Source organism: Bubalus bubalis, chromosome 19 (assembly GCF_019923935.1).
Source record: "Bubalus bubalis isolate 160015118507 breed Murrah chromosome 19, NDDB_SH_1, whole genome shotgun sequence".
Lineage (NCBI taxonomy): Eukaryota > Metazoa > Chordata > Mammalia > Artiodactyla > Bovidae > Bubalus > Bubalus bubalis.
This window is the reverse complement of record NC_059175.1, coordinates 21,984,505-21,999,213: the sequence shown is the minus strand read 5'-3', so window position 1 is coordinate 21,999,213 and position 14,709 is coordinate 21,984,505. Positions and strand designations below refer to the sequence as shown.

The following is a 14,709-nucleotide window of genomic DNA, read 5'->3' as shown; positions in this document are numbered from 1 at the left end:
ATCCACTATCAACTGTATAACACATTCCTAAGGATGACCCTAAAATACAGGTCTTTCTGGTAGAGAAAGGTCTTCTGATAAAATGTTTTCTCTGCCAGAAATTATTTTGGTAGATGGTATCTAGTACATACTCAGACTGGGGCTTTGTTTCTTGCTAAAGCCACTAGTTTGGAGGGGATTTTAAAAATTTATACAGGTTTTATCTATTGAGGTTAAAAGGTAATTTTTTTTTACATTCTTAAGATTTATTTAGTTTTTAATTTATTTAATTGGAGGCTAATTACTTTACAATATTGCATTGGTTTGCCATACATGGACATGAATCAGCCAGGGGTGTACATTTGTTCCCCATCCTGAACTCCCCTCCCACCTCCCTCCCATCCCATCCCTCAGGGTCATCCCAGTGCATCAGCTCTGAGCACCCTGTCTCATGCATCAAACCTGGACTGGCGATCTGTTTCACATATGGTAATATACATGTTTCAATGCTATTCTCTCAAATCATCCCACCCTCGCCTTCTCCCACAGAGTCCAAAAGTCTGTTCTATACATCTGTATCTCTTTTGCTGTCTCGCATATAGGGTCATTGTTACCATCTTTCTAAATTCCATATATATGCGTTAGTACACTGTATTGGTGTTTTTCTTTCTGGCTTACTTCACTCGGTATAATAGGCTCCAGTTTCATCCACCTCATTAGAACTGATTCAAATGTATTCTTTTTAATGGCTGAGTAATATTCCATTGTGTATATGTACCACAGCTTTCTTATCCATTCATCTGCTGATGGATATCTAGGTTGCTTCCATGTCCTGGCTGTTACAAACAGTGCTGCAATGAACATTTGGGTACACGTGTCTCTTTCAATTCTGGTTTCCTCGGTGTTGTTGCCCAGCAGTGGGATTGCTGAGTCATATGGCATTTCTATTTCCAGTTTTTTAAGGAGTCTCCACACTGTTCTCCATAGTGGCTGTACTAGTTTGCATTCCCACCAACAGTGTACTGCTGCTACTGCTAAGTCGCTTCAGTCGTGTCCGACTCTGTGCGACCCCATAGACGGCAGCCCACTAGGCTCCTCCTAGTGTCCCTGGGATTCTCCAGGCAAGAATACTGGAGTGGGTTGCCATTTCCTTCTCCAATGCATGAAAGTGAAAAGTGAAAGTAAAGTCGCTCAGTCGTGCCCGACTCTTAGCGACCCCATGGACTGGAGTCTACCAGACTCCTCCGTCCATGGGATTTTCCAGGTAAGAGTACTGGAGTGGGGTGCCATTGCTTTCTCCAACAGTGTAAGATGGTTCCAAAAGGTAATTTTTGAAAACGTACTTTAATGTATCTGAGTACGTCCTGGCTCTGAGCTCTCCTTCAAGGATCATAATTCTGTTCATTTATTTGCGGATACTGAAGGAGTATTTTTAGACAGGGTACTGTGGTACAGTCCAAGAAATTCCTAGAAACTCGAAATTGAATTGGATCCTGTCCTTGCTCTCTGTACTTTCTGTAAGGAAATATAATGCAAAATAATTCTATTTAATAACAACTTTGCAGAGTGGCAGGGTGTGAAAAGGAACAAAACAAACATAAAGTTTGTAAGCAAAATTGAGTTTCTCTTAGGGTGATTTCCAGTGTAAAATGACATTCAACCAGCAGATTCTGACATAACCTTTTTCAACTTCCGATCAAAATACTTAAGAGAAGAAAGAAGATGAACACCCAAATAAAAATAAAAACTGACAATTAATCTATAGGCCAGAAGCAAAGGGAAAACTCCAGTAAGGATAAGTCAGATAGAATCACCTAGAAAAGTTTAATCAATTGCTCTCCCTTTCTAGGCCACTGGGGAAAATGGCAAACTTGCAAGCAAAAAGTCAGGTGGAAAAGCCCAGCATTTTGCCTCTGAAGGAAAAAATAAAAACTGAAGAAATGAGAAAATTTAGATGGCCAAACTTCCCTCGTATTGGAGCTGTGTTTGAGGGATCTGGAGTGTTAGTCCTTCCTCCCCTCTCTTTCAAAAATATTTAAATTCTGTGATAAAAACTAGGCATAAGCTGGGATAACACTGGAGATTTCGTGGTCCCCTAAATGAACACTGGGCTTCCCTGGTGGCTCAGATGGTAAAGAATCTGCCTGCAATGCAGGAGACCTGGGTTCAATCCCTGGGTCGGGAAGATCCCCTGGAGAAAGGAATGGCAACTCACTCTATGATTCTTGCCTGGAGAATCCCGTGGACAGAGGAGCCTGGCAGGCTACAGACCATGAGGTCACAGAGTCAGACATGACTGAGCGACTGACACAAGTGAACACTGTAAAGACATTAGGAAAGGGCTGTGAAATACAGGGATCTGGCAATGGTGATGTTTCCCGGAGTCCAGCAGTCAGAAGGTGATAGAGGCACTGAGGCAGGAGAGGATAGCAGATATCTCATGCTAGCAGAGTCTCACTAACGAAAATCTGCAAGAGGCTGGGAACTGCCTAGGAGCTGCACACCAGCCTGCCATCTAGCTCCTGAGCTGACAGGGAAACACCCAGCCAGAAACCCAAAGGCAGTCATGTGCTGGAAAACCAGACCCTTGAAAAGCCCTATTCTCAAGTATTTGACAATTCCCATAGTATAAATACTCCCACTGTGGTGGATCTCAGCTATCAGTATCACTGAACCACAAGCTGGGGAGAGAAACAACTCTGGTATTGGTATAAGTTGAACCCATCACATCCCCTGACACACGGGTGGATGAATTTCTCTTCATTCTGGAATGAGGAAAGGGGAGTATGTGGGAAAAAAAAACAAAAACAAGAAACCCAGGAACAAGGAAGGAGAAGGAGGATAATACTGAGCAGAGGTTGAACACTTACTCTCCCAAATACTTCATAGTTTATAAGGAACATCTCATTTAATCCTCATAGCAATTCTATGAAGTAGGCGGTATGATCATAATTTTAAGACAATAATCTGAAGTTTCCAGAGGTAATTTGCTTTGCTCACGCAGCTATTAAGCAGAATATCTGGTCTTTGGACTGTTGAACTCCAAAACCCTTACACTTAAACTCTAAGCTAAGCACAAAGTAAACCTGCAATAAATATCCAGATTTCTTGACTCATCGTAATTCTATAAACCATTCATCTACCTCATAAATTATTGTCATCTTCACTTTTTTCTCTTTTGATTTAATGAGAGATTTATATTTAGGAACTTTCCACTACTCTCTGCTAATTTAGAATGAGAGAGGCTTCTGGGATGTGTGTGTGTGTGTGCGTGTGAGGAGGGAGATGGGTGTGGGTGTGGTGGGGAATATTCAGAGAATAGAGGACCAAGGTCCTTTAATTCCTTTACAGTACTCCAAAAATCAGTGGATAGAGATCAGAGGCTGGGACTGATAGTCCCGAATAAAAGCTGCCTGGGGACTTCCCTGGTGGTTCAATGGTGAAGACTCCGTATTCTCAATGAAGGGAAGCCCAGATTCGATCCCTGATCAAGGAATTGGATCCCAAGTGTTGCAACTATGACCCGGCACAGCCAAATAAATAAAAATAAATAAAAATAAATAAAATTTAAAAAAATAAACAAATAAAAGTGACCTGTTATCTATTAATCTTCTGGTATTTTTAAATTCATACCAGAGAGTCTTTCTCTTTGCTACTTGCCATCAGTGTTAACACCCACATGGATAAGTCATCCAAAACTCTAGCTTCACCGTGGCTTGATATATTCACTGACCTTTGTTCCATAACAACTACCTCCTCCCATGGGCACACCTGGGGACCTTTGCACATCTATGTGCCCCACCTGTGATATAATAAATTCCAGTGAATTGCTCACTGACCACAGCCTTCTAGTTCTTCCACATCTTACTCCACCCCTTGGCCTTTGATCTAGTCAAGTAACCTCCTCACACTGGATTGTCTCTTGTGTTTCCCCCTAACCTTCCTCCCTTCTGTCTTCTTTCTTTTCATTACTCAGGCTAGAGGCCAGGTTGTATCAGTTCAGTCTCATCCGTGAGCTCATCATCTTTGCCCCTATGCCTCTCATCACTTCATCCATCCATCCTCTCAGTCCCTGGATGCAGGTTGCTTTGGGGCTGCTGAGAAAATTATGTGCTAAGGTTCTCCAACCTTGGATTCTTCTTCCTCACAGCCCAAAAGTTCTCCAGTGAATACTTCTATCAGATGTTTCTCCCACTCCTCATGGCAGCTATTTCAAACTTCTACCACGTCCTTGGCTCCCCTACACCACAGACTCAGGAGAGGACCCTGACTGCCCTTCACCAGTGTATTCGGTTGGAGGTGGCCCACATGCTTGGAGGATCACGGCACTTCGAAGTCCACAGTCCATAAGCGCTGTTAGAGGGAACCTCAGTATCTCCTTCGAGAAGTCTCCACATTTCCTCTGAATTGTCTTAAAGCCCTAAGGGTTTTCACAGCCATTGAGGGTCAGTCTGCCTTCCACATCCCAGTAGACATGGCCCTGGAGTCTGATTAGGACCCACTTCCTGGCCTTTTGTGGGCACACATATTACTGATACTTAACCAAACTAACTAGTTCTCTGACAATCCTGAAGGCGCTATCTGGAGTCAACAAAAATGGGCAGCCTCCTTCACATAATAATAATCTCTTCCAAGCCTCCTCCATTCTTAAGATTCTCAAATTTACAGACTTATCGCAGAGGAAAGGAATAAATAAAAATACCCAAATATCTTTGATTCTGCTTTGATTAAATTGAATTCCAGATAAAAGAAGAGGTGCCATATATAAATACAATAACAGGACATCAATAACAGGAACCTTGGGCAGATGAGATGCTGACACAGACATTTTAAGGTTATAAAATATTGAGCTGATCATTGCAGTTTATTAGAGAGATAAAGATCAAAGGCAGACTCTATGAACCAATCAGATGTTTTGAGGACAACTATAAACGTAAACATTAGCCAGGTGGGGGTGAAAGTCCCTTTTTGACAGATTTATGTTTCTTATTATGATGAAATTTCTGGCTCATGTACATTTAAGAAGTTCACCAGCTATCTCTTGATTTTTAACTACAATAATTTATTGTAAAATTATCCCTAATTTTGAGGATAATGATGCTTGCTTTACTTGTTTGTTTTGAGAAATTTTATTTCCTCATTGTTTATTACATGAAGTTCAACTTGAATTAAACTCATCAAATTGTAACTGATCTTATTGTAATTAATTCAAAAAGTATAATGGATTCTCCAAATCTCTTGGAGTTAGGAAAAATACATCTATTTTCTTCCTTTCATGGGCTATGATTGTAACATAAATCATGATTTTTTTATCAGAATCTTCTTTTGTTGGTATTCATCTGGGAAAAAATATCAACCTAGGAACTTCCGTGGTAGTACAGTGGTTAAGAATCCGCCTTCCAATGCAGAGGACGTGGGTTTGATCCCTGGTCAGGGAACTAAGAGCCCATATGCCTCAGAGCAACTAAGCCCCTTGACCACAACTACTGAGCCTGAGTACCACAACTAGAGAGAAGATAGAGAGCCGCACCAAAACATCCTGTATGCCGCGACAAAAATCCCACATGCTACAACTAAGACCCCATGCAGCCAAATAAATAAATATTTTAAAGAAAAAAGTCAACATACACAAAAACAGCATGAACAGTACAATGAACCTCCAGTTGCCCATCATCCAGATTCAATATCATTAAGAAGTTGCCACAGTGTAGATACATTTGAAAATTAAGCATAAATTTAGCTGTGTATTTAACAGTACAAACCAGTCCCTTGAAGCAGCTGCCTCTCAGGTCCAAGGACACTAACAGCTCTGTGAAGAAACAGATCTATTCTCTCCCAAGGGCACACTCCAGGGTACTCCTACTTCTAATTCTAATTTTTTTTTTTAATTTTTCCACTTCATTGGTTATGTGTATTTCTAAAAATTATCACTACATAAATAGTATATCCACACTGTAATCCATAGTTCAGTATGTGGGAGTTGTTATTTTCTTTTTTTAAAGTTCCCAGTCTCTTCTTACCTCTGAGGTACTGATGGTTGAGTTGTATCATTTAACACTTTTCTGCATATCCACACAATTACATGCAAACATGTGGTACTAGTTATTAAGCCCTTGTCTCTCAGTTCCAAACTCTCCTTGTTTCATGATGCTGGGATTGTAACTTTGAAATCTACATTTCTCCTTTACTCCTTAGATTCCTGTTAGGATCCTTGTATCTTTCTGGTTTGCTAATGGACCCCAGGAGAATCATCTGACCAATGCTTCTTAAGTCCTGCAGCCGCAGCCATGGCCCCAGACAGTAGCTGAACCCAATTGGTTTTCAAACAATTGTAGAACCAGAGTCATCACACCTCCTAACCTAGACTTTTCCAAGTTCTCTTTCTACTTAGCAAATTTGTACCTCCTTCACCACTATCAATCATGCTGCTGCTGCTACTGCTGCTAAGTCGCTTCAGTCGTGTCCGACTCTGTGCGACCCCATAGATGGCAGCCCACCAGGCTCCCCCGTCCCTGGGATTCTCCAGGCAAGAACACTGGAGTGGAGTGGGTTGCCATTGCCTTCTCCAATTAATCATGCTGCTGCTGCTAAGTCGCTTCAGTCGTGTCCGACTCTGTGCAACCCCAGAGACGGCAGCCCACCAGGCTCCCCCGTCCCTGGGATTCTCCAGGCAAGAACACTGGAGTGGGCTGCCATTTCCTTCTCCAATGCAGGAAAGTGAAAAGTGAAAGGGAAGTCGCTCAGTTGTGTCTGACTTCTAGAGACCCCACGGACTGCAGCCCACCAGGCTCCTCCGTCCATGGGATTTTCCAGGCAAGAGTACTGGAGTGGGGTGCCGTTGCCTTCTCCAATTAATCATGCTAGTTCATCACAATTAATATTTTATATTTAATCATACATAAAACCACGTAATAAAATATAAAACTATATTATATCTCTCTTCTGATAACTAGACAATGACACAGAGATATACACATATTGGATTTTTTTTCTTCTCCTTATATATGTATGCTTTACAATAAATGGAATAATCCATGCCCCTTACTTTGAAACTTGCATTTTTTCACTTGTTTCATGGACTTCTTTCCAGATCAATATATTTAACACTAAGTTAAGTCTTCTCAATAGCTGCATATTCCATTATACGGACAGACTGCAAACTATTCAGTCATTTGCCTGTTGATGGATGTAATACAAGTCCTAATTTCAGCTACAACCAAAAAATGATACAATAAACATCCCGGTTCATATATCCCTTTATACTAAATTTTCTATTACAAAATTACTGAACATGGGATTACAGTATCCACAAATAAGATATTTGTATTTTTGAGACATTACGTGTACCTAACTGAACTGGCCATACTCTGCAGTATATTACGTACTATCTTTACTGGTTCATTCAATACCCTTCTTTTGTTTTATAATTTCCTCTGTTACTGCTACTGCCATTTCCTTTTCTGTAAGTCCCCACTCTAGTGTCCTTTCCACAGCCACCTTATTACACCTAACAAAAATTTTTCGATTGTTTAAAAAAGATCCTTTTATGATTCATTTATTTGAATCAGAATCCAAACAAAATCTACAGCATTGTATGTTGGTTGTTCTGTCTCTTGATTCTCTCAGTTTATAAAAGTTCCCTCTTACCTTCTCAACCACCCCCTCTCTACCCTGCCATATCATTTGTTGAAATAAATGATTATTTGTCTTACAGAATATTCCAGATTCTAGACTTCCCTTGTCCAGAGGATCTTCCTGACCCAGGGATTAAACCCGGGTCTCCTGCACTGCAGGCAGATTCTTTACCATCTGAGCCACCAGGGAAGCCCATTGTTTCCTTTCAGTGTTGCTTAACTTGTTCCTCTTTTCTCATTTTTTTTTCTTTTCTCATTTTTTATAGACTGAAAATCAGATAAAGGCTTGATTATATTTAAGCTCGCTTTTTTTTTCATGGAGGATTCTTCATATGTGGCGAGGTATGCTTCATACTACATCACATGATGATTGTCCTTAATGTCTAGTTGTCCCACTTACAATGACATTGAGATTGGTGCATGAATTCCAGTATTGACAGCCTGATCTATTCATTATAAAGTTCCCCATCAACCTTTCACCTCATAGTTTTAGCAGCCATTAATGAGCATTCCTTAAAGCCACTGTTTTATTAGGGTTTATAAAAATGGTGACTTTCTCTTTGTATCATTCCTTCTGCATTTATTAATTAAAATTCCTCAACAAAGAAGAATCTTCCCTTATCAACTCTTTAGTTACTCTAAAATACAGTTAAACAGAAAAGACAGGCTGGAACCTTTTCTTTAGTAGATTTAACTTGTCTAATACTTCCTATGATATTGGTATTTGGGGTTTTTTAACTTTCAGTTATTTATATTTTGCCAGAAAAAATTTGTTCCCTCCACATTTTCAGTTTATTACCATGGACTACACAAGATATTCTTGTATAATTCTTATGACTTCTATTGTATTTCCTTTTTCAAACTTAAAATGGTACGTGTCTACATGCTTGCATGCTCAGTCGCTTCAGTCATGTCTTACTCTTTGCGACCCTATGGATATAGCCTGCCAGGTTCCCCAGTCCATGAGATTCTCCAGGCAAGAATACTGGAGAGGGTTTCCATGCCCTCCTCCAGGGGATCTTCCCAACACAGGGACTGAACCTGAGTCTCCTGTGGCTCCTGCATCGCAGGCGGATTCTTTACCACTGAGCCACCAGGGAAGCCCATGTGTATACATATGTACGTGTAAACATATATGTGTGCACACACACATGCACACATCTGTGTTTGCATTTATACTGATCTTTACAAAGAACTAATTTAGAGTTTATATAGTTTTGATGACCCCAGAAGTTGTTTTCCCTTCTACAGGTCACTTCCTAAGTACTCACACCTGTTCACATTTGGAATTAGTCTGGAGGGTGGATAAGGCATTTCTCAGGTAATTTGCAGTTCCAAATTACCTTTCCGTTATGTTTCCTCAGCACAGATTTAACTTCCAGTACCTCACTTTACTATGCAGAGACAAATTAGAAATCATCAGGAAAAAATTCCTCCACTTTTTACTTTTCTTGTCAACAAATTTATTTGCATTCTTGCCTTAAAAAAAAAAAAAACTCTATTCCCATTCCCTTTCACCACAATGAAAGAGGGCACTGCATCTATCTCTGCAACGTTTCTAGAGACCTTGATTAATTAATTAATGATTCTCAATTATCATCAAATGCTACCAGCTTTCTTCCCTCAGTCTAAGTCTCCGCCATCTTAGGCAAATAGATACCTCCCTTTGTCCTGTGTTCCCATCTGGTTACCGCTATGTCTTTCTCCCCATTACTGCCAGCCCATTGAAAACGTAATCTGTAGTCTCCACTCATACTCTTCCTCTGCTCCCATTACTTCCTCAAATCTCCTCTTGCCAAAGTCACCAGTGGCTTCTTCCTTGATTAAAAAAAAAAAAAAATTAAAAAACACTACGTACTCACCCCAGCAGCTGACGATGCTCTTGCCCTCTTTGAAGTACTTTCCTTTCTCAACTTTCTAACAGTCCACCCCACCCCACCCTCACACTTTTTCTGACTACTCTTCTACGTTTCTAGCTATTATTTCTTGTCCTCCTCTGTGGATTCCTCTTTCTGGAATAGGGAAGACCTTCAGATGTCAGACTTCCTAGCACCCTGAGCCTTCTTTTTTCACTTACCTTGGAAGAAAAGGGTGCCAATTAATATTTACGGGGTGATGGCTTCCAGAGCTGAACTCTAGTCCAAAACATTCTCATAAGATCTTCTGTGTCCACAGTGGACTTGCCTACCTGTTATAAAAGCACCCTAAAGGTAAGGTGTCCAAATCTGAACTCATTATTTTTCCTCAAAACTTGTTTTCCCTCCCATTCTTCCCTCTTAATAAATCATACTGCCATCTATCCAGTGATCCATGCCAGAGATCTTGTATGACAGTATGAGATAGTGTGATTACAAAATGGAAAAACCACTGGATTTTGCAAAAGAAGATTTATCACATGCTTAAGAATAATCTCATGGAAGGCATTTGTAAGAATTATAATCAGCTCTCAAATAGTATCTTTCCTCAAACTCTGTATTTCCCACTTGAGTTTTTTCTTTCTTTTTTTGCTTTCATCTGTTTCCTCCCTCTGTGAACTAGATTTTTCTGATAATATATGGCTCACTAAGACTCCAGTACTCTTGCCTGGAAAATCCCATGGACAGAGGAGCCTGGTAGGCTGCAGTCCATGGGCTTGCGAAGAGTTGGACACGACTGAGCAACTTCACTCTCACTTTTCATTTTCATGCATTGGAGAAGGAAATGGCAACCCACTCCAGTGCTCTTGCCTGGAGAATCCCAGGGACGGGGGAGCCTAGTGGGCTGCCGTCTCTGGGGTCGCACAGAGTAGGATACGACTGAAGCTACTTAGCAGAAGCAGCAGCATGACCTTTCAGGCCAAGCCTACATCAGCATTTCTCTAATGTTGCTGTTCATACCAGAAGAGACTCAGATTGCCCCAACCTAACTGACTCAAATGGTACAAATATGTCATGCCTATGTCCTCTGCCTTAACTGGAGCTGTAGATAGGAACAGATGTTTTTTCGAACGAGTTGTGGGAAAGATAGACTGTATGTCGAGAGTTCTTGACATTTTACTCTTCACAAATCCTTCTTATCTAAGAAATAATGATGAAATTCTGCCAAATCTACCTTTTATACTATTTCACAAATCTAGCCACTTCTTTTCATCCCCTCCTCACTTCACAACTTAACGCTGCCCTTTCCTAGATCCTCCCAACATATCCCCATATTCAGTCTCTCTTTCTTCACATCCAACCTCTACAATGTAGCCAGAGTGACCTTTTTAAAGTACCAATAATGTCACTTCTTTACTTAAATCTTGTCATAGGACATGTCAAGGCTGACACCTGACATACATGTCTGTATGTTAGTTAAAACTCCTTATTATGATTGTTAGTTGCCCAGGGCTGATGTAACAGATTGCCACAAATTTAATGACTTAAAACCACAGAAATGTATTCTTTCAAAGTTCTAGAGGATAAAGGTGCAAAATCAATATGTTGGAAGGGCCGTGCTCTCTCTGAAGTCTCTAGGGAAGAATCTTTCATCCCTCTTTTCTGGATTCTGGTGTCTCCCAGCAATCTTTGGCATTCCTTGACTTGAGCCGCATCACTCCAAGCTCCGCCTTCAGCTTCACGTGACCTCCTTCTCTGTGTGTCTGGGTCCTCTCCTCTTCTTCTAAGGACACCAGTCATTGGATTAAGGCCCACACTTTATCCAGAAGGATTTCCCCTTGAGATCCTTAACCAACCTCATCAGTAAAGACACTATTTCCAAAAGCTCACATTCTGAGGTTCCAGGTATAATTGGTTCCCAAAGGAATCTCTTTCCTCAAACTCTGTATTTCCCAACACAACTTCACTTGAATTTTTTTCTTTTTTTTTTTTTTTAACTTTCATCTGTTTCCTCCCTCCGTGAACTAGATTTTTCTGCCAATATATGACTCACTAAGACTACCTGAACTCTAACCCAGCATGACCTTTTAGGGGGACACTACTCAACCCAGTACAACGGGCTATAGGCCTTTTATGATACGGTGTCTACTCACCTCTCCAGCCTCATCTCTTATCACTCTCCAGCCCTCATATAATCTCCAGTCATAATAGCCTTTTGCAGTTCTGGGGCCATAAGACACAAGAAAGACTTACTTCTGGATTTTTGCATTTCCTGCCCACTTCTGTTTAGAATGTCCTTGCCATCTCCCTTTGCCTGGCTCTTACAATTTTTCAGATTCAGGGACTCTAGAAAGTTTTCCCAAGTCCCATCCATCATTGCTGTATGCCATCTGATCCCAAATTCTCATTTCACCTTCCATTTACCTCAATCATAGCATGTATCCCACCACCTAGTAATTTTAATTGCTGTCTCACTTCTTTTCTAGTCTTTCTCTCAATTCTTTGCCACTCAAATAATCAGTAAGGGACCAATTACTTCTCGCTTCCTTTTAATTTGCTTTTGTACTCTCAGTGCATAACACAGGGCCTAACAGGCACTCAACAGATGATTATAGAATGAATGAATGTCTTTGAAAAGTAGTTCGCATATGGTAAGAATTTCCAGGTGTCAAAACTGATATGCAATTGCATCTGTGATGGTTTCTTTTTGTGTGTGTGTGATGGTTTCTTTATTCAGATTTGTCCATTAGAGGGAATAATAACTTTGTCTGAGGAAATCGAGGGAAGCACTCCATGAATACTGAATATTATATTAGTCAGTATTAAATTACCCCATTTAGTTTTGCTGTTGCATGTGTTGAAAACCAATTTGATCTGACCACAGTTCTATTCATTTTGATTATCCTTAGATCAAATAATGCAAGATTCTCAATTATAGCCATAAATGTGAATGATAGAATTACCGTATGAATGGGTTTGAATTCCATATTAATGTTAACCTTAAAGAAAATTATGTAGGTTTTTTCCTAAAGCGAAGAAAAGCCTCTATTGAAATTGGGAAATGCGTATACCCACAAGTGAAAGAACCTGAAATAGAGCCTAAAAGAAAAGAGAAAAGTTAAAGTAGATAGTGCTGATTACTTTCAGGTAGCTCACCACTTTCATCACCATTAGAATTTAATTATGTAAACACTGAATAAAATAAAATAAAAATAAAATGAAAATAAAATGAGGACAGAAAAGATGTTATTAAGATCACATTCCTTTTAGTTAAATCATTTTTGGAATAAACGGCTCCCAGGATTCTTGAATGTTTTCCTTTTTGGTTAATATAGCACCAAGGATTATATAAGTATATAGCAGGTGTACATACTTATATATGGGTTGCCTGAACTAAAAGAGACTACAAGCTAATTGTGGTTGAGGGGCATCAGCAAGAAGGACATCAATGATGAAGACAGTTTCTGGAGGCCCTTGGCCTCCTGAGCAACCGTGAGACCCAGTTATGGGGAAGTCCTTGCAGCTGTGTTTAAGGAGTTTTAAGAATCTGTCAAAGGGCAGCTGGTAAGATCAATGAGATGTGGTGAAGTTCTCCAGCCTGACACAAACCCAAGCTCCCAAGGAGCATCAAGAACAAAATAACTCAAAGGTGGAGAAACTGAGCTGTGATGGGACCAAGAAAGGGATTCTCTGGTGGCCACTGGTTTTCAGATTGTGCTCTGGGAACCCCCTCAGCAAAGTGGAAGAGAATGACTTGTAGAGAAAAAAATGACCCCTTTGCTTCACTTCTTCCCTCCTTCCTCTAATCTCTTTCCATATCTGTCTCCATCCGCTCTCTCTTCTCTCTCACTCACACTGACTCTCTGATCCTCTCTGGATACTAAAAAACAGAAATAAAAGCAAGACAAATCCCTGCTCTTCACATAACCTTTCCGTACAGCCCATTTGCCTGTGAACAGAGGCCATAGCTGGAAAGAGCTAGATATTCTCTTGTGAATGTTTTAGTTGCTCGGTCATGTCCAACTCTTTGTGATTCCATAGATTGTAACCTACCAGGCTCCTCTGTCCATGAGATTCTGCAGGCAATAATACTGGGGTGGGTTGCCATTCTTTCTCCAGGGGATCTTACCGACCCAGGGATCGAACCCAGGTCTCCCACATTGCAGGCAGATTCTTTACTGTCTGAGCCAACTGGGAAGCCCACAGATATTCTCTTACAGCCCTCAATTCTGAAAATCTATTCATTCATTTTTTTGTCATTCATTCATTTATTCATTATTCAACAAACATTTACTGAACCTATGTTTTAGGTATATAATTTGGCTTCCTGATCAGTTATTTTCAATCCCTTTCAAGTCATGCAAATTTTTTCCCCGCTAAAAGTTTGCTGATGTTCAATATGGAAACATGAAAGCTGCACTGAGTGAATTGAAGTGGGAACATAGAACTGGCCACCTCCTGCCCTGCCCTCTTCTGCAGCCACTGAAGAATGCTTTGTGGAGCATAGCACACACACCCCTGTTCTATGGTGAGCACTCCCATACATTGCAGAGGGAATGTGAATTGGTACAAAATGACTGTGAAAAACAGCCTGATACATAAAGTGAACAATATGCCCACCCAGTTCCTCCCCTGGCTATACACACTCAAGACTGAAACATATACATATGAGAACCAGGGGACATATCAAGAGTAAGCATAGTTTATAAGAGGCACAAAATGAAAACAATGTTAATTTCCAGGATCAGTTGAATGGGTAGGTAAAAATGGTACAGAATAATCAAAATGGAAAAACCAACTACGTGAAGCAACATGGGTGAATCTAACAATGCTGAATGACAGAAACAAGAAAAAATAATATGGATAGGATTTACAAAATGTTCATTTACATAAAGTTCAAATGTAAGCAAAACTGAACTGTATTATTGAGGAAATACCTACTGAGATGGTTTTAAAAGAACACTAGAACGTAGAACCAAGAAGTGATTACCGTAGTGAGACGTTACCTCTAGGGAAGATGACAAGGGGTATAGGGGAAAGGTCACAGGGAGTTAGTTGTAGGTGTTCTGGGGATGCTAGTGTTAATCTTATCCTTTGCTATGGGAAGTGATCACACTACTGTTTGTATTATTTCTTGTGGGTGATTATACCTGCATTATTCTAATTGTTCATTAAACAGACTTTTATGTTTTATATCTTTTTCTGCAATGTTTCACACTTGCTAAAATGGCTAAGCAAAC

The 14,709-nt window shown here is 40.3% G+C and overlaps 1 long non-coding RNA gene across 1 annotated transcript; it reads right to left on the bottom strand.

The window, feature by feature from the left end:
• Positions 1 to 10,484: 10,484 nt before the first annotated feature.
• LOC123330610 lies at positions 10,485 to 11,992 on the bottom strand. Its single transcript, XR_006546636.1, has 3 exons — positions 11,894 to 11,992; positions 11,623 to 11,692; positions 10,485 to 11,252 (listed from the first exon to the last, which is right to left on the bottom strand). It is a non-coding gene; the product is annotated as an uncharacterized LOC123330610 (long non-coding RNA).
• Positions 11,993 to 14,709: the final 2,717 nt, after the last annotated feature.